We start from the raw sequence: 21506 nt of genomic DNA, 5'->3' as shown, positions 1-21506 counted from the left end.
GCCCAAAGGAGCTGCCGCCGTCTGTGGTAGCGTTTATGAGCGCTACTCATATACGCGCGTGCACGCGATGTCCTATTCTGTGCTGCTAATCACTCTCGCGCATGCGCGAATGATTCTGCCACTTACTCTCGATCCTCTTATTCCAATGGTGGTTTGTGATGGGTACATTTGAGCACTCTGTCACTCTTGCCTTGTTTATTTATTACCTTAGGGAATTAAAGCAATTATTGATGATGCTACGTGCATATCTTTACTAGTATGCATGTCGGTCAAATGCGCGTGCGCATGCTTCGTCCACTATGCTATTGGGGGCGCACGCATGCGCTTGGGTCTCGTATATCGTGTCTCTCCTTAATCCACACCTGGGAAAATCTCTATAACCATTACCTGTATTTCTGTCAATATTGCAACGCCCCTTCTCTAAATTTCTATATTTATAATTACCATGGAAAAATACACTTGAGGACCAATTACCAATTTGTTACCCTTGCTAAAGGATGTCATTCACATAGGTAATCATAGGTGATCATATCTGTAATTAAATCAAGAGAATCCACTCCCAGGCAGTATGTTACTGCCTTACGTCCCACAGGGGATTGATTCCCTGTGGGACATATCGTGGATTCTCAATTAGTGTTTTATAAGACACACTATTTCGCCAAATTGATTGCAATTACATCTTTCAAATGTTCATATTGTCTGAAAGATCACAAAAAGAACATGAGGTTCATCTCCTCATTTATGCCCCCTGGTCTCAGGGAGTCAAGTCGATCTATCCAGAATGACTCTCATTGGTTCAATCTCCTTCCCACATCTTCATGTGCATTTTGTTGTCTGATGACTTCCAGGATTTGTATCCTCATCTGGCTGATATTATGCTTCATTGAGTTCCAGTGTCTTTTTTACCAGTGCCATTCTCTGTGGTATTTCCCTGTTCTCAATTTGTATCCAATATGTAAAACTTATGAAAAATACGGATTCATCATCATAATTCTCATCTCTGAATAACTCTTTGTCAAGTCTGTTAGTCTAAATCCTTCATCATGAGCTATTACTGTTCTGCATGCTATACCTTCATCATCGGTCCCATGAACAACCACCTTTTGCTCTCTTAGTAACGTTGCCGCCAGTTATATGGGAATAACCTGTCCTTCCTCGCCATCCATAGGTATTTCTGGTCTAAACAAAAATTTGTCTGGTATCCTCAGTAATTTACCTATAAATCCAGGAAGCCATGTCAACAGAATATTTACTCCATACAAAATTACTTCTGGATCTAAAGGAACACCTCACAAAGCTTTTTGGACTGTGAATGCTAATTTAAATTCTCTTACATTCATTTAATGTATTCCTGAAGTGGAACATATTATCCCTTTGTCAGTAAAGAATATTGTATATTAAGTTTTGTCATCAAGTCACATCCTAATATGTCTACAGTGTCTTCCGAGAATGCAATAGTGGCATAAACACGTCATGTTTTCATATTGAAATTGGTAATTCAACAGTAAAAGGAACCAAAATCTGAGCCCTAGAGAAGCCCTGCACATTCATGGAAATACCAGGCATTGGATACTTTCCCTCTTGAACACAGGAACGAGTCGCTCCCGTGTCTACAAGAAACAAAATGTATTTCCTCCTATCGGTGCCCTGACCCTCAGTTCCTCTTGGGTTTATGGTGTCACAGATACTACTGAACACATCAGGTCACTCTTTGGACTTTGCTATTATGGATATAAATTCATCCCTGTATCCGTACAAGGATTCCCGCTCACTACTGTCAAACTCCCTATTCTGGGTGTAGGTGTTTTTGGGGCTCCTGTATTCGCCTTCCATTGTGCCATTGTCACCTGTTGCATCTATGCTTGTTGTGCTTGCGTAGGTGCTTGCTGTGGTTGCCCTTATGACAACTGTGATTGCAGCGGAATCTGCTGTGTTTGCTGTATTTGCAGCACGTTTGTTTGATACTGCCTGTGATCTTGGGCATACTACTCTGGTGGTTCTGTATTATAGCGTGGAACGTAGCCTGTGCCCCTTCTTGGAGTTTGCCAATTCCATTGCATGCCCCCTCTACTTCTACACATGCAGGCAATATGTACAATCCTACCGCAATTCCAGAACTGCTGCGGTTGTCTTCCAATTAAATCCTCCCGCTCTTGAGGGTGTTGAAATCTGCCTCATCGTCCTCTGGGTCCATTCCCTCTACCACGTGGCCAAGAATTGTACCCACCCTGATCTACGGGGCACCCTACATTGATTGGCTGTGTAGGAGGCAACTCTTGTGTGACCACTCCTTCGCCGCTCGTCAGTACTACACCTTCTATTGCAAATTTCAACAACTTTTTCTGAACTAACTTTTCTTCCTCAAACTTCCCATTCTCTGCTTTTTTCTTATTGTTTTCTTTTAGCAGTCGAAAATGGTGTACAATAGTCAACTTTATTTCTGCCCATGGCTTTGCTTCCATCCCTACCTGTTTTTTCATCTGTCTTTGCACCAGCTCGGGCAGTCCCTGACATAAAATATGATAAAATAATGCTGATGACAAGTCGTCTTTAACTGTCAATACTTACCAGATCTTTTATTCTGTTAGTAATCAATTAGTATTATCTCAATGTTATTCTTTCCTTCTTTCACAATACTTCAGATACCACAACAATCAATTTGGGCAAGCAGCATCAATTGGCGCTCATCCCTTAAAGAATATTTTTCAAAAATGTTTCCAAGCCTCCACAATAATATTCTCTTTACTTCATTGTTACAGTTCTATCGATTCTGAAGGGACCCATTCCCCAACACGTCAATACCCAGTGGACCAAATGATGGACACACCTGCTCGGGAATGAGACCAGGAGATGGACTGCAAGTAAACCAACTTTATATAAGTAAGTTGTGCATGCAAAGAACTCTGCTGCCTGGAGAGCGCTCTGCTAAACATTACAAGGGCAGCACGTTATAAGTCAAAACCGCAACACAACTTTGCAATACAATTGGTGAGACACAACGATGTAGTATGTATCCATATGGGTGACCACGTTGGATTGGCTGCTGCTGGGGTGTCGATCCCACGGCACGTGGGTCAGCTGGGCTCATCTCTGCAGAGTGAAGGTCAGGTCAGTGGAGGGCAGTATTACCAGATATCTAAACTACGATAACAGGATCTGAGGACATGAGACAAATGGCAATCATAAACGTTTGGCATGAATGGGGGTGCTTTCAGAGTTCACTGACAGGTTATATGGACATTTTACCCTCTGCACCCAAACATTCATAAAACACAATGCCCCAGACCCAGGTGCCCATCTTGGAATGTTTGATCTACCTGATGCCTCATGATACGGATGACATCAGTTATTCTTATAGAGGATGTATTGGCGGAGGGGATTAGTACTGTGGTGGGTGTCCTCTTCTTGTCACTGCTAGGGGTCAGATATGCATCTGTATCAAAGAGCAGAGGGGCATGGGCCTAGTGGACTGTGGCCTGGTGGGGGTCGAGGAAGCACAGGCAGGTTAGTGGAGATGGATGTGTTCTGGGGGAATCTACGTGATCTGACCGCAGCTGATTTTGCCGCGGCCAGAAAGTTTGCATGAGAAAGGTGCAAACTACCAAAGGTTTGCACCTTTCTCATGCGAACACACATACATACCCACACCCCCACCCACACCCACAAAACACCCATGACACACCCCTACCCACACCCCCAACATAAAGAAACTCCATTTATCTTCTTCTTCACTCTGGGTACCTTCGGCGCCAGTTCCCTTTTACTTCTGTGATCGGGAACCGGCGCGACATGGTCCTTTTTCTTTTCTTTTCTTTTTAATTTTTTTTTACGGAAGGCTGCAGGGGTTCCCCCGCAACCCCCGCTCACTATACTATAAAGTATAGTGAGCAGGGTGATGCGGGGGAAACCCCCGCTGCCCCTATTTTATTTTTTACAATGCAACCACCAAAGGATCAAACTTTTGGTGTTTGAACCTTTGGTGGTAGCATTTCTAGATGTAATGGTTCATGCGAACCATTAGATTCGGTAACAAACTAAAAACCCATTCTGGGGCTGAGGCCTGCTCCGGTCTCACACAGTGCAGTGACCTCATCTTCCCTATGGCGATACTAAATGTTTCAACAATGAATGGCTGGACTTCCGTGATAACAGGACTTGTGCAGAGCTGGCAGGTGTCGGGGGAGGCCTGGGCTGTCTGTGTGAGGCGTTGGGTAGGGGAGAGACATGTTTTTAGAGATCATTTTCAGGCCTAGTAAAAGATGGCGTCTAATGTGCCACTCTCGCCAGTTCGCACTTGGGCTTCCCTAGTATCATGAGGCATCTTCCCAGTATGATTGTTGTTGCCTATAGTTACAATCATCATCGCACTAATATGAATCGCTTCTGCAGAGCATCAAACCCCTAACTGATACACACAGAAGATCAGCAAAAGGAAGACGATGATGGGTACCAGTAGCTTCATTGCAGTCCCGAGCGATGATGGTACCCAGTCGCATGCCATGCTGAACCAGTCACTGTGCTGGACACCACCTTCTTTTTTCATTCTTATGAGTTTGTGTACTGCAGCAATTACATGTGAAAGTGTCCCATTATCAGCATCCAAAGAAGGTATGAAAGTACAACATGCACTCCAAATTTTTCCGCAAACACTGCCCTCCATTGCTGTGAGGAGGTCAAAGACGTAGCGGTTTTGCCTCATCATCAGTCTCAGTGCTCTTAATTCTACCTTGATGACATTGAACCCTTCCTCAGTGTCATTGGCCAGTTGGATCAGCTCCCAGTGGATTATCTGGAGCCACTTGGCGTTTGCTCATGCTTGGATGCTGGGGATGAGTGATGAAAAATATGTCTCTGCAGAGTTGAAAAGTTTGTATTCATCAGGGATCTGTGCCAAGAGGTCAGAAGAGTCTTTAGAGAGGTAGTTGGATGCTCTCTTTTTTCCCGATACTTGATCCTGCACATTGTCTTCTGACAGTATGTCATAGATGGGGGGTTCTTCATTCGTTGGTTGGAGTGCCAGTTTCTGTTTGTTGGGCACCCCTTCCACTTGATGTGCTTCTCCGGAATCACCAGTAGTGCACAGTGCAGCATTGCCAGAGCACAGTAGCCCCTCCATGATGCCTGTTTCCCACACACCCCATAGTGATCCATCAGGGCAGCAGTCCCTTTTCACATGTCAGGGATAACAAGGGTCTTGTTGCAGCGAGTGTTCGATCCTATGGATACTTTTCCTTCCCCATGCAAGCAAAGTTCAAATCTTTCTTCATGCTGGATCTTGATTGGTTTTTCAAGTGCAGTGACCCATGTCAGCTTTGTGATTTGTCTACTCCAGGTCTGAGCACATGTGTCATCCATCCATTTCAGCGTCTCATCCGACAAGCCATGTAGTGCCTTGGCTTTGCACATGACGCTTGCATCTTGCCATTTATTTTCTGCGAACAATGTTCCTTTGATTGCAAAAGCTGGCTCCTTGAAACAAGTTGCACCTTTAGGTTTGTTCTTGCAGATTTTCTCATCTGGAGGAAGTAGTTGTAGTTGTATTGTGTGTGCCTGGAAGGTGCTCCTGATTCTACATAGTGCGAGATGAAGGAGACATTGGCCTTCTACTATTGGGGTCTCTTGAGGTACCAATACCTTAGGTGTCCCTGACTCATGAGGTATTAGTGAACATACATATTAGGTACCATTCGTGGCCTGTCTCCCCGGGGCACTCATGTCAGAGTACCACTTGTTAGACTGGTCCGGATGGCGGAGGTCTTCTATCTTATCCAACCCCAACCCCTGATATGCATAGTATTTGTTCTGTTATGCTTGCCTCTTTCGTCTATTCATTAATTTTATTTTACTAAGAGCAACTTACCTTCTGTATCATTTATTAACAACGCCTGGGGTTCTACGTGCATTCATTGTATTTTGGTGATAGAATGGAAAAATACCTGTATCCGAGTTTGCATTGGTGTTACTACCAAACTGCCAGTACTGGGGGCTTGGGAGATCATTTGACAGTGGGAGACAGAGTATACATAATTTCAACATTTGAGGTAAGTTCTTCGGTTGTCTGTGAAACACCTTGTGGCACTGTAAACACTGCTGGACTTGACAAATCATAATTTATTACTCCTTCACTTTCATTACTTTCAACTAGCCCAGGTCGTGTTGCTACTTTTGTGTAGAGTCGTGAGGTTTGGCAATGTGTTGTGGTCTCATATTAGTTTTACACCATCCCATATTAGTTTTTCCCCTTCTTGTATCATTTTCCCCCCTTCCCCTTCTTTTATGTCTTCAACAATAAAAGATATACTTCAATACATTCCCATATTTAGCAAAACAAATGTAAAAACAATTGCTGTGAAGTGCAACCCACAGTCGTACCAATACGACCTAGTGGCACTTATTTCATTCCTACAGCTATCTAACTCAATTCTAGTAGTAGAGAGTGGCATCTTTTCCACCATTGTTGCACCTACAGAATGAGACATAATGGGTTAAATATAGGTTGAGTGTGAATAAGATGAAAGAAAGATAGAGAAACAGAGGAAAGCATGGAAAGGAAGCATAATCAAACATCAATTTTCAAATTTCAATATACATTGCTCAGTTCATTATATATATATATATATATATATATATATATATATATATATATATATATATATATTTTGCTTAAATAATTGCATTACTCCTGTGCTCTTGTCATCCCTGTGTTCTGACTCTTCTCACTGTCACGTCAAGGCACTGCCACCTCCCGTTCATTTTCCTGTGCAGTTCCTGGTGTCACACTATCATGGGCCTTCCTAACATCTTACAGGTGAACCCAGTATTCCAAGCATTTCACTTTTACTGCTAGAGGGGTGCAATATACTACTTCGTACGGGCCATGAAATCTGGGTGAATTCCACCTCCTTACAAAACTGTGAATGTACACCAGTTCCCCAGGCATTAAAGGTTTTGTTGGGCTGTCGGCTGTGACAGTGTAGGAATCAGTTTCGTTTTCCCTTGTGAATGGCTGGGCTACTTGTTTTGCAATGATTCTTACTGCTCTTGTGAGTTGCATAAGGTATTCTTTGAATTCTTCACCTAACACTGTGGCAGTTCGGTGTGCATCGGACATCCTTCTCACCAGGGACAATGGCATTTGCATGTGTCTACCAGTCATTATTGCATGAGGGGACAAGTGGTGGTCCCTTGCTAGGCTGTGTGCGCAGCTGAAATAAGGCCAGTGGAAGACAATAGACCCAGTTATTTTTGATGGCGTGACAGAGTTTGGACAGTCTACTTTTAAGAAGGCCGTTAATTTTCTCGACTGTCGCGTTTGCTTGCAGGTGGTACATTGAACACATTTTATGTTTTATTCCTAATAAGGCTGTTACGTCTTTGAAGAGGTCATTTACAAAATGTGTCCTATTGTCGGGGCATATGACATTGCATATACCCACCCGTGGGAATTCTTCTCTTACTAGGAATTTTGCAGCACACTTTACATCTGGGTGGGCGCAGGGCCCTGCCTCCATGCAGCGCTAAAAGGGACATACACCCACTATCAAGTATCTTGCCCCATTGCACCTATCTCCCATGTCTGCATAATAGATGTTCAGTTCACAGAAAGGTCTGATGTGCCAGGGTAATGTTCCTCACAATGTTCTGAGAGTCATTCCTGAATTAAACGTTTGGCATGTGACGCATTCAATGGCCAATTTGGTAAGGTATTCCTGGAGGTTTGGAATGAACCAATCCTCTTGGATGTCTGCAGTTATGTGCTGCTTTGAGGTGTGGGCGGGAAAGTGTAATTGTTAGAATGCTATTTGCAACAATTCTACAGGCATCACTACCTTCCCTGTTGTGTCCTGCCTCCACAGGAGATCTGTTTTCGATCTGTCGAATGCACTATTCGGCCCAAGCAGCGGAATTGGTAGCACTAATTGAAGCCCTCCATACAGCAATTACATTGGTAAGCGTTTTGTACCAGAATCTCAGATTCTCCCTCCTCCAATCTCACTACTGCTGTGCCAACATGCTTTTCGTCAGTCTCTGGCAAATGGATGAAGACCCGTCTACAAAGAATACTTCCCCCTTGCTCAATGTGTTTTCATTTGCTTTGGGAATGTCGTCCCCTTCGCCCTCATAAGTGCCGCAATCATGGTTTTGCATATCCTCCATTGTGCATGGCTCTGTGAGGAATGTGGCTGGGTTCACAGTTTTGCTACATACTACGTGGACATTTGGGCTTGATATGATTATGTCATAAACCGATGCTCTGTGTGTTGTGAGGGTGGATTTGGATCATTCAAGTATGGCAAACAAGGAATGTTCCACAAACAATGTGATGGAGCATCCCATCACAATTGTAGAACTCTTTTTGATTGCGAAGGCAGCGGCTGTAAGTGCCTGTTCGTATCCGAAATGACCCTGCATTACTGAGTCAATAGTGCCACTGTAGTATGCTAGTGGTTTGTGGTCCAAGTATGTTTTCTGTGTCAGTACTGCGGTCAACAGTGTTCCATTTGAATGTGAGAGCAGGAAACATTTCCGCTCATAATCAGGTGTGGCTAGTATGGGAGCTGTGCATATAAATCCTTTTAATGTTGTGAAAGCAGTGTGCATTTCAGGTGTCCATGTGACCGTGGCGTTGCTTTCTGGGCTTTTTTTAATGCTTGTAACAAAGGTTGTGTGTAGGTGGCATAGTCTAATATTCATGCCCTGCAACAGTTACATATACCGAGGAACTTCTGCATGTCCTTTACCCTGTATGGCCTGGTTGCTGCTCGCACTATTGCTACTCTGTCTGGGATTATTCTCTTACCATCTTTTGAGATCAATTGGCCTAGGTACAATACTTCTGCTAGGCAATATTGAAGTTTGATCTTATCCACCTTGTACCCCTTGTGGGCCAGTAATTTGAGCAGGGTAACTGAGTCTTACCTGCATGTTTCTTCCCCCTCACTACATATTAGGAGGTCATCAACATATTGAATAATGGTACTTTGAACATCAATATTGCAGAGGTCTTTATTCAATATTCTGTTGAAAATGATTGGGCTTTCGCTATACCCCTGGGGCAGTCGGTAGTGTTCGTATCTTTTCCCCCCTAGGGTGAAGGCTGTTAGGTATTGGGAGTCTGGGTCAAGAGGCACTAAAAGGAAGGCGTTTTTCAGGTCCACTACGGTGAAGTTTGTGGCCTGTTTGAGATAATGCACAAAATGGATGCCGGGTTTGGAATGAGAGGGAACTCCTTTTGGACAATGTCATTGAGTGGGCAGAGGTCTTGGACCATACGCCACAACCCCCCTTTCGCTTTTTTAATCAGATAAATTGCAGTGTTGCAGGAGAGTTTGAGTGGACAATAATGCCCTGCTGTAGTAGTGCATGTATTGTGTCGTTTATTCACTCCTCTGTTTCTCTAGATAGGCGGTATTGTCTGACCCTGGGCAATACTGCCCCAGGTTTAAGTTTTATTTTTATTGGGGTCACTTCTTTCAATAACCCCACATCATGGGGGTTCGTAGTCCATACATTTGGTGGCCCTTGCTGCAAGTCCATATTGCAGAAAGATGGCAGTGCACTGACAATGGCAATGAGGGGGTTTGTCACTCGTCTGTTTTCTATCATTATATCACATGGTATGCATATTTCCATTATTATTTCCCCGTGAGTGTCACTGTCAGTGAACAGCTCCTCATAAGTTAATTCACATAATGGTATGTATGGGTCAATACACAGCACTGTCCGCGACTCACAGCCATGTGTGTCCAGGCCTATCACCACTATACGTTTGGCTGAAACCTGTACCCCTTGCGGGTCGAGAGACAGGACAGCAATATCTCGGGGGTGGCTACTGGGTGAAAAACTAAATCAGAGGGTACTCTCCAGACTTTTTGTGTAATTTCTGGCACTACTCTTGCTAATACTTGTGTGCCATGAATGAACATGTCGGTGTTGGTTGCTATTCCTCGTATGGCTTTCTTGTTAGCTGTTGTCTGTACTACTAGCATTGCTTGCATTGGGCACATGCCAGAGGTAGATAGAGCACACTATACCTCTTTCTGTAAATGTGATGGCCATATTAAGCTTACTGAGCAAGTCTCGTCCCAATACATTTACAGGGGAGTTCTCATGGTAAAGTAGGAGTGCTCTTATTGTTGTTCCTCCTATTCTAACATCTAAATCTTCTGTGTAAGGAACCGTGACCACAGCCCCGGAGAATCCTTGCAGCTCGAGATTTTTCCCAGATAACGGGAAATCACCTTTGCATAGACATGATTTCTCCGCCCCAGAGTCCACCATAATGATTAACTGTTTGTTCCCTATCTCTGACCCCACCAGTGGTTCCTGGTCTGGGCGTAAGATAGCCGATACAACTGGACACGCAAGTGCTCTCTGTGGGCTGTCCTAGTCTGAGTAGGTGTTCATCCCAAGGCAAGAAAAATCATTTTTGCTCAGTACACATGTTACCTGGTAAGGTGCTGGTGCACCGTTGGCAGTGGTGACAAATGCGTTTGCATGCGTGTGTGTCACTTGGTTCTGATGGGTAGGACGGAACTGCAGGCAGTGTGAGGGGTGTTGGAGTGTATTGTATCCTGATATAGGTCTGCTGTCAGGCTGCCCATCTGGTTTGTCATTTCCTATGGGCAGGCCATATGGTCTACACGGGTGTGGGTGGCCGTACTGGGTTCTAGGTTAAAGGTTCGAAAACAAAAGGCTCGATTGCCTTTTTTTCGACACCAAAAGGACCGAAAAAAGGGTTGAATTATTATTATTTTTTTATGGGGTGTTGAACTTTTTTTCACGTACCAAACAAAAAAAAATATAAATGAATAAAAAAAATTCGACCCTTTTATTTTCGATCTTTTTGGTTTTGATCAAAAGGGCATTTGACCCTTTTGATTCGAAACTTTGACCGGACACCGCCATACTGTTGTTCATTGCTGTACCTCTTATTATTTTGGTAATTGGTCATAGGTCGGCTGCAACATTCCCTTGCAAAATGACCCCACCTCCCGCACGACCAACATGCTCCGGGTCGACCCCCCCGTTCCTTGTCCTCCATATCCCCCTCCTTCTCCCCGTTGTCCTTGGTAGCCACCTCTCCCTCTTGCGGGTCTTCCTTGCCATTTGGGTCCCATGTACCGTTCTTCTCTGCCCCATTGTTCCTGGCCATTGTCTGCCCATGTAACTGCCATCCTAGCCTGTAGGGCTACAGACCCCTGCCCTTCTTCTCTCTGCCGTTCTGGGGGCACCACTGCGGTTACTGCCGCAACCTTCACTAACTCACTCTGCACAAGCTTTGCTTCATCTGCTAATAATCTCTGGGCTATTTCTTTTTCCCTTTCTTTGATCCTCCTGCAATGGTGTACTATGATGCTTTGTATCTCTGGCCACCCTTTGGCTTCTATCCCAGCTATTTTATCAGGGGCCTTCTGTACCTGCTTCGTGAGGCCTCTCATAATAATGAAATAGAATAGGGAGGAGGATTGGTCCCAGGCCGTGCCTGTCTCAGCGTACCACATCTCCTGCACCCGAAGAATAAACTGTGCAGCATCTTCCTCGACCCCCATAGTGCATTTCATTAAAGAGTGTAAATATGGGTTGTCAGGGAAGGTCCTTCACAGTGCATCCCATACTTGTGCTCTCATGTTATTAAAGGATGTCCTGTCATGCATGTCATTCCCCATGGTCACTCCCGGGAACTCCGCCTTCACCCATACTGTGTCTGCTTGGTCTCCTACTGCAGAGATTAAGAGGCCTTTGATATCTCTGATCGCTAATGGGACCCCTGCTGTATTCTTCTCAAATGCATATATCCATTTCCCGGCCCCCCTTATAGCAGTGGAAGTGCCTTGAGGAGATTATATTTGTCCATCAGTGCCCAAGGCATGTAATGGGGTCATAATGGGGTCGTCCTGCTCCTTTGTGGATGAGGGCCATCTGTAGTTTTGATCTCACCTTTCCTTTACCTTCTTCTTTGCCAATACCATTCTCCCTATCCTGCTTTGGTGCCTTCCCTCCCATCCTTCTTCCACTTCCATTATTTGCGGAGTTGCCCACTGGATCTGCTGTACCCCCCCTACTGTCCCTTCATCAGACTCATCAAGGTCACTGTAGCATTCCTCTTCTCTTTCTGAGGCCACTGTATTGTATCCTACAATTTCTATCTCACCTTCCTGTTGCACCCAGACTGTTTTAATTGGGGCACTGTCTATTAAAAAAAAAGGAAATCCACAGATTTCCATTCGTCTTCTGGCAATAGGGAAGAACTCTTCACTGGGGGTTGTGATGGCGGTTTCCCTCCCCCTGGTAGTGGCAGCGTTGTTTCGCCCAATGTTCGTAACCAGGCCAATTCTGCCTGGGTGGATGTTAATACAATTTCTAAATCTCGGGTGGTGGCCCCTGTTCGTTGGTACATATGGAGGAGGTGGTGCAGTGACTGGCGTGACTGGCGCATTCCCCCCTGGTATGTACACTGGGTCAGCATACCCCTATGCGGGTCTTATGAGCAATGGGTTTATTTTCTTTGGTTCCTCACTCTCTTCTCCTTTCCTTTCACTCTCTCATTGGGCATAACCGGGGGCTCTGCATACTTTTCCTTGTTATTTTTAGGGTGTGTTTTCTCAAACATCCTCCACACATCAAGCACCTCTCGTCTGTTTTGGAGCTGTTTCCCCTTCTATTTAGCCATTAAATAAGTTGCTAAATGGTCCAGTATGCCCTTGTCAAAACACCCCTCCTCTGGCCAAATGTGAGGTGACCCTTTTATCTCATTTACCAATTGCCCATGGTATTTCTTTATTCGGTCACTGTACAAGGGGAGCTGCTTGTAAATGTGTGAGAGTGGCGTATCCATTCCCATATTTGTCAAAGGGCCTTTCTCTCCTGCCCTGTTTCCCCTATACCTTCAAATTTTGACCCTTGGTGTATCAATCACAATTTTCAATTTTTTACTTCAAAACATTACATATACATTGTCATGACGGACACATAAAACATTAACCATTGAACATTTCAACAGAACAAACCAACAAATATACTGACAACACCAGAAAGAACATAAAACCTTAAAATATTTCCATATGCCCTTAACCCCTTCTCATTAGACTCTACTCCCCCTTCTTCCACACTCAACACTCATATCACCTCTGCCCCTCCTGGGCCTGCCTCCACAAAGTCATAGAACACTAAAAATAATAACCACCGCTATTTCCCGAGCCTACTAAATATACGAAGCTCCTACTTATTTCCTTTTCCTCACTTATTTCCAGCACTGGTCGAGACAGTGCTTTGTGGCGCCGTCTTCCACCCACTTTCGGAGCTAGGTTCCTGTATCTCTTCTTATTTTATCACCTTACTCTTCTTTATACATATAAAAAGCTAATGGCCATGAAAAAAGAAAAAGCATTTTATTTTTCACAATCACTCTATTCATTCACCCCAACCCTTGCATGTTCCCTTTAATAATCTGCTCCACACCTTCCCACTTCCCCTCCTTTGTTTTCTCCCTCAATCAATACTCCTGCTTGTGTGTCTGTGGTCTTCCAAGATCCCCCGTTTGTGGTCTATCCACAAGTGGGGGCCTCTCTGTCGTGGCTCCACCCTGCTCTGTCAAGCAGTTAGATATTTGCAAAGCCGGGACCCACAAAACCGTCTCCGCTGTGTACGCATTTTTGTTAGGGGACTGGTCAGCCATAGGTGGGGGGCGGCCTTTCTGGGGAAGCCCTGGATCTCGCCGCAGGTATGGGGGCATCAAGGAATATCACATTGGACGAGTCACCAAATGAAGGGACCCATTCCCACACATGTCAATACCCAGTGGACCAAATGATGGACACACCCGCTCGGGAATGAGACCAGGAGATGGATTGCAAGTAAAACAAATTTATATAAGTAAGTTGTGCATGCAGAGACCCCTGCTGCCCGGAGAGCGCTCTGCTAAACATTACACGGGCAGCACATTATAAGTCAAAACTGTATCACTAGTGACACCATACTATAGGTACACAACTCTGCAATACAATTGGTGAGACACAATGTTACAGCATGTATCCATTTGGGGTGACCATGTTGGATTGGCTGCTGCTGGGGTGTCAATCCCGTGGCACATGGGTCAGCTGGGCTCGTCTCCATGGAGTGAAGGTCAGATCAGCGGAGGGCAGTATTACTAACTATCTAAACTACGATAACAGGATCTGAGGACATGAGACAAATGGCGAGCATAAAGGTTTGGCATGAATGGGGGTGCTTTCAGAGTTCACTGACAGGTTATATGGACATTCTACCCTCTGCACCCAAATGTTCATAAAACACAATGCCCCAGACCCAGGTGCCCATCTTGGAGGCTTTGATCTACCATATGCCTCATGATACGGATGGACATGAGTTATTTTTATAGAGGATATATTGGCACAGGGGATTAGTGCTGTGGTGGGTGTCCTCTTCTGGTTACTGCTAGGGGTCAGATATGCATCTGTATCAAAGAGCAGAGGGGCATGGGCCTAGTGGACTGTGGCCTGGTGGGGAAGGGGTCGAGCGAGCACAGGCAGGTTAGTGGAGATGGATGTGTTCTGGGGTTGAGGCCTGCTCCGGTCTCACACAGTGCAGTGAGCTCATCTTCCTCAAGGTGATACTAAATGTTGCAACAATGAATGGCTAGACTTCCGTGAGAACAGGACTTGTGCGGAGCTGGCAGGAGGAGGGGGTGGCCTGGGCTGTCTGTGTGAGGTGCTGGGCAGGGGAGAGACAGGTTTTGGAGATAATTTTCGGGCCTAGTAAAAGATGGCATCTAATGTGTCACAAAATGGAGTGTCTGAGCTTCAGTAAGACTTGGTTATGCGTTTGTATTTTGTTAGTGATTAGAGGGTGATTAGTATGGGTTATGTACTGGAGAGAAAGGGGGCGTCCCCTTTGGTATACATGGGATTCATCTCATGCGGGAATGGTAAGGGGGTGGAAAGACCACCTCTCCCCCCCAAGAATTCTCACTATCCTGTTGTTTTATTATTTGACAATCAAATAATCTTATTTTGCTCCATTTCTTCCCTCAACTTTTATGCTCCAATGATATGATTGGCACTAATCGCTTGTTTTTAGGATCTGATAAGCAAGCTATAACTATTGTTCTAGAGTTCCAACCTAAAACCTAATTATCACAACTAATAAAAACACCTGCCTTTTTTAAACAAATCAAATTCTTATACTAACATATTCATAATCCCCCAAAAATGTGCACAACAATTTTTACGACTGTCTTTCTTTACCCGCCTAGTAAAAAGTAGCTCATCTCCATTTTACCACATTTTAAAGTGTAAAACACATCCTTCATTGTCCTTGCCATAGGAATCTCTAATCTTAATACTCCATTTTGGAGTGTGATGTGTTTTCTTCTGTCTTCTTGAGAACAGGTATTCGAGGTATCTCTTTTTAAATCAATCCTGTTATATTGTTTCCCCTTTATATATATTTAGAGATACACTATAATCGCTCACCTTTTATTTGACACTTTGGGTGTTCTACTTACGTCCGTTGCTCAGCTTAAGCCGTTTGGTATCGACTCTTCCCCAATCACCCCATTCGCCTTCAGTCCGTGGGGCGCCCGTGGGGACTGGACAGGAATTTCTTCAAAGAGGCACCTGGTGACCAATCCGATTTACACACATGATTCTTCCGCTCTCCACAGGAAACTATGTGTCTTGCAGCTGATGGTGGAAAATGTAAACAATCCAAGATTCTGTATCTGAATCCTATGCACTGCTACCAAATGTGCAATAGCACCTGGAGTGTTCCAAGTGCTAAATGGGATTACCACGATTAATGGTCTATGGCCCAAATAACTGGACAGACTCAAGGAATATGGCAAAATACTACTTTATTATAAGTTCAATAAAGTAGGGAAACCTGGCGAACACACAGATTGTGGCTCACACACTCTCAATGCATTTCGCTGACACAAAAGGTTTTATACCTCAACATATGTCAGCTATGACATCATCCTTCATGGTTAACAGTAAAAACCTACTGGGTGGAGGGATTGGTTAAGGGAAACATATATATCTATAGTTTAATATGAGTGTTAGTATCATCATTGGATGGCCCTTATCTAGTAGGCATGCCTTGAACTACCTCTAACTATGTAAAATATAGATACTAACATGATCTGCACCGGATAGGCCCATGCAATAATGTATGGTCCATCACTGCATAGGTCCTCATGATTGGTTGGCACTCTCTTACCAACCTTGGACATTCGGCTTGTTAGCAGCACGTAAGCAATGAAACCATGTGCAAGAGAACAACGGCAGACAACTGCCTTTCTTAGCTAATTGGCCTGCCATATCTCATCAGTTAGGCCCTAAGCCAAGGCTTCTTCTTTGTAGTTGACCTTGCTGCACCTTCTCTACCCCCAGTGGTCAGACCAATTGCCACACTCATCCCTTCCCCCAGCACACCCTGGTGTGCAGCAATCACAAACCCCACAGGCTCTTCCAGGGGCAGATGTGCTCCCTGTGCCCTGTGGTCCATAAGTTCTGAGATCGGGACACCTCTTTCCCCTTTTATTCTTTTCTATCCAAGTCACTCTATCTGTGGTCGAATATAGTCGGACCCATCCCTCTTCCATGTTTCCTGTCTGACCCCCTATGGGGACGGGTACACCTAGGTCCTAGATTGCCCTCCATTCAGATGCCTCCCTGCACTCCACTCCGGTCTGGTCTACTCCCCAGTCCTCTTCAGTTGTGTGTTCATTTCATGGTGCACAGTGTTGTTCATTTGTTTTCGTCTTGTTCTGAGCTGAAGAGCCAGGTCTTTAGTAGTAAGACTTTAGTAGTAAGACTCTGTGTATGTGGCTTTACCTCAAGTCTAATATTAACATATAAATTTACGATTGAGGTTAGGACCAGGTTGAGGGCAGAAATAGAGGTTGGACCCAGATTTTTGATTTCGCCTGGTGCCAAATCTCAGGCGGTGGCGAAATAGAGTAATTGTCCAGAAACATGTCTCCCAAACGTTCCTTTAGGTTAGCAGGAGTATTCGAGGGTGACAAATCAGACTGACCCATAGCTAAAGACACCCCTCCGCTCCTCTAGGGGAATTGCACTGCATATTATTTGGGTCTTGATCCAGATCTAAATCAACCTCTATAAGGGAAGTCCCAACTATATCTGAAGGGATTTCAATAGACTACATGTTGGCCATATGTGGCAAGGCATGAGTTGTTAGGGAAATAGCTACTTGAATGTTATTAGCAACAAAATATGTAATTGTTTTTCTACAGCATACTGTCATTTTTGTTGAAGCAGTGTTCTCACAACTACAACTAGGAGTTCATAACTTAACTCTGTGGACTAGTTATTCATGTGTTATGCATAAAGCAAAATAGAATACCCACTACATGAAGTAAAACACTATACAATTCTCGGTGAATGTGAAGAGGTTCTCAATTGTTGTTATATATGCACACGATGGGGGTACCCCAATCTTATTCTATTAAGTGGGTAGATGACCTCAGTTCATGCTGAGATAAAATACATGTAGTGACCCACTATGGTTGAGGACAGTTATGGCTCTCGCTATAGTGGCCAAGTGATTTTCTTGTAGGAATGTTGAACATTTTTTAGAGTCATATATAATAGCCAGAGGAGCTAAACGTCTATTTAATACAGGAACTCATATATTTAGAAATGAGTCAAAGAACACACCCAAGATAAGATGGAAATACCCTGTGTCGTATTAGAAAAGGGTGGAGGAACAGATCTTCTGTGATGATTGGCTGAATAGTTTGGTGAGCTTAATAAATGATCTCAAATTGAAGGGTTGAGGAGAAGCATCTTTATTGAATGGAGATGCCTATAAGCTCTTTGGTCAACTGACACTCTGATAATGCTCAGGGGACAAATTGAAGAATACTCTAAAGACGAACACATACAATCGAAGTCCCACAACACTAGAGGGTGGTCTGATGGGCCTGTAGCATAACATCTCCCTTACTAATAGAATGTCAGGGATAGATGGGGAGAAAAGGTGGGGCTATGGTTTAGCATGTTTAATCACTAAACCTGATGGGCATTCTCTTTGTTGTTTGCTTCTGGTAGAGTGCAAATCCCTAGAAGGTGCTGCTGCTCATTTTTGTTGGTGTGCTTCCCCGGACGAGGGGCAGGTGGTCGTCTTACCTAAAACCAGCATTCTCGAACCAGTTGGACTTTGAGGTGTTATGGAATTACATTTGCTTCACATTCTACTACAAGTGTTACAAGTTCTTCACTGCACAACCTACATTGGGGGCATGGAGCTGGGAAGGTCCTTGCATACATGTGTGGAATCCATGACACACACAGCAGCAAACTCTATGAACGTAGTGCCTCCCAAGAGGTCAAAGCATCACCTGCTGTATATTTGACTATCATGGACTTCTAAAAATTCTTTTCCATGCCGATATTTATTCCTGAGCTACTTTCAGGTACCCAAACTTGGCCTAATATGCTGGTGTGTTTGCACCCTCCTGAGTGTACAAGCCTCTATGCCTGTGATTGAATGTAGGGTGAACATTTAGCCAACAACTGCTTCGTTCAATACCACTCTCCAATTCAAATCACTGGTAATGGCCAACTGTACTTCCTCTTTAATAAAGCAATTGGGGATGGTAGAAAGCATTGAACTGGTGGGTGATATGGGTGTGCCCTGCAGGAATGAAAGCATCTGCTCTGAGCAGAATTGTACCCCATTGTCTGTGACTAGAGTTTGTGGGATACCCCCCCTCCTAAAAAACCCTCTCCAAAAATGTGATTACTTTATGCATGCTTATCATTGTCATTGCCTCCCATTCTAGCCACTTCGATGTATAATCTGAGTACAAAGAGGTAAAACCTCAAAGGTATTATTATATGGACGGCCACCTTTTCCCAAACTCTCTCTGGAATGTCTACAATGAGAATGGGTTATTCAAACACGTTTTTAGGCTTGTCTAATGTTTTACATGGTTAGTCATTCTTAACAGGTTTTTCCACTTCTACATCCATCGTAGGCCACCAATAGTTTTCAAGGAATCTTCACTTGGTTAGAATGTAACCTAAATGGCCCACTTGGGCCAAATCGATGAATTTCTTGCTACGTTTGACCAGTGGAACATGTCTGTGGTCGCAGACTATGCCCAACGGAGAGTAAGGTAACTTGCTAAAAGCTTGCTGGTAGCTGAAAACTCTGCCTGAACTCCTTGCCAACCTTCCTTGAGACCTTTCTTGATCCCTTTTGCCTCCTGATCTTTGGAACAGTATTCCAACAGCAGCTCTTTGCTTATTTCTGCATGTATGCAAGCCACCATTGTCTCATCCGTGGCATCTTAAGAGCTCCATGAAAAGACGCTCAGCAACCACATTTCTCTGTCTAGGTACGCAAATCAGGTAAAGCAACAGGTCCCCGGCAAGATACCTGCTGTCTTTCTTTTTAGTGAATTACAGATTTGGGTTCCTTTCAGCACAACCTATTTTAATATTATTAATTCTAAACTTATGTTACTTAGTAAAAGGATATCAGCAGCGAGTGTGCCTAATTGCAAACACGTATTGGCAAAGGCAATGGCTTTGGCTATTATATAGGAATGAGAAAGCAATTTGTTTTCCAGACACTGCTATAATGGTACTATCTAGCCATAAGATGACAACAGCTGTCAAATGGTGTTAGCTCCCTGGTACATTAAGACAGTGCCTGGCAAATGCCTACGTAATGCCTCTAATAGAGCCAAGTCTTTTCTAGTGCCTGCTATTACCAGGCATTCAGTGCAAGCAACAGATGCAAGCACAGACTTATGGTGTATATATCAAATGCCTTAGGAACACTTGTTTGATACATTTCTATTACATAAGGAGCTGGTTTATAGTTGCAAATACTCCCTTGCCTTAAAGAAAAATGCTTAGACATAACATAGGCTTCACCTAAAAAGCACAGTAGTTGATTAAAGAGATCCTGGGGGAAGAATCTTTTTGATGGGCAGGGGCAGTTAGTGGTTGGGAATGGCCACAGGTACAAGCATGGCCATGGGTGGTCAATGGGTGAATAAAAATCCAAACAATACCCACAGCATTTGTGTGTGTGTCCTCTCATCTCATCTCTCTCCTAGATTTACTTCCTATGTCAGTAGATGCAGATTATAGGCAGCACTCAAAGCGCCACCTAATTTCCAAAACTTAAAAAAACATTTGGAGAATCATATCCTAAGCCCTATTTCTCATTATTGTGCTACTTTTAAACTTGAGATTCCAGACCCCTCAAGTTTCAAGTGGCCGTTCAAGAAAAGGCCATCCAGCCCTGTTTTTCCCTTTGAATCCTGGGACTGGTAGTTTTTTTCCCATTTGAAATTTAGGAAAACTACAAGTCCCAGAATTCCAAGCAAAAATAGTACTGAATGGCATTTGCAAGCATGACCACAGGAAACTTGAAAGCTCTTTGATTCCTGCTCCCTTACATGTCATTTTGATTTTCCTCCGCCTGCAAACCAAATGGTTGGGGTGGTGTATTGCAGCAGAACAAAAAAACACCAACAGTATGAGACGTCGGTGCAAGTAAGAACCCCCCTCCCTCTCTGCACCGTTCTCTTATACCCAAATTAACACATGCATTTCAATGGAAGGGGTGGTCCAGACAGGGCAAGGAATGATACGGAAACGATGTTGCAAGACAGGAACAAAGCCCTACTATACAAGTCTTTGATACTAGCTGCGTTCTTACCTGTTAGTGCTATCAGGAAGACAGCACAGCCATATTTAGTGCAATTGATCCTCAAAGCTTTACACATGGACTAAGGCAGGCGCGAAAGCTTACAGTATGAGGACTTCCATCTACTAATGCCCCTTTTCCTAAGAAAGCGGGAGCCTAAAACACACTTACATATGCCAAGAAGGAAACACGTCAGAAGCAATAGATGTGGAGGCGAGCATAGCTACACTCTAGGCAAAGAGGCTGCATCGCCAAGACATGGGCAGTAAAGCCTAAAGCCTCACCTCGCGCAAACCAAGAAGCAGTGTTTAAACATGGTAGTTTGCAGTATCTGTTCAATGTTATAACACAGTAATGTGCGAAGGGGAGTGCATACCATTTTCAATTTCAAACTCACCCCACATAGCGATTTGCCCCATCCACTATTCCCCTCTAGCCCCCACATTCCAGTCTATAAAACAGGGCAAACTGAAAATAAAAGGAGTGGGTGTAAATATTCAAGAAAGGTTATGGGATATCAGTGCTATGACATGTAGCCAATCAAATAGCAGTCAAAGAGAAAGGTGTGCACAGGATTATTTATTTATTTTTCACTTGTTAGGCGCTTATACAGAAATCAAATACTGTTTCAAAGCGCCCACAGGGCAACAGGGAGGGCACAGGGGATGATAGAAAATGCAATTACAACAATAACACAAAATTAAGTTAATTAAACCAAAAGTAGATAAGTGGGGAGGGTAAGACAAGCCTACTTTGCCTTGTGAGTGTTCAGAACGTGCAAGTGCAGAGGCGAGAGGGGTATGGGATAGGTGCTA

General features: G+C 44.0%; 1 long non-coding RNA gene across 1 annotated transcript in view; it reads left to right on the top strand.

Moving 5' to 3' along the window:
* The window catches only part of LOC138528785 (uncharacterized), a 144597-nt gene that overhangs the window by 32522 nt on the left and 90569 nt on the right, over nt 1-21506 (top strand). The window contains exon 2 of the long non-coding RNA XR_011284243.1: nt 2760-2880. This is a non-coding gene — a long non-coding RNA (uncharacterized lncRNA). The remainder of the gene's footprint in view (nt 1-2759; nt 2881-21506) is intronic.

The sequence above is a fragment of the Ambystoma mexicanum genome, chromosome 7q, assembly GCF_040938575.1.
Source record: "Ambystoma mexicanum isolate Mex_15411 chromosome 7q, UKY_AmexF1_1, whole genome shotgun sequence".
In the NCBI taxonomy this organism is placed as follows: domain Eukaryota; kingdom Metazoa; phylum Chordata; class Amphibia; order Caudata; family Ambystomatidae; genus Ambystoma; species Ambystoma mexicanum.
The sequence above is the reverse complement of the archived record's forward strand: the minus strand, read 5'-3'. Positions and strand labels throughout refer to the sequence as shown.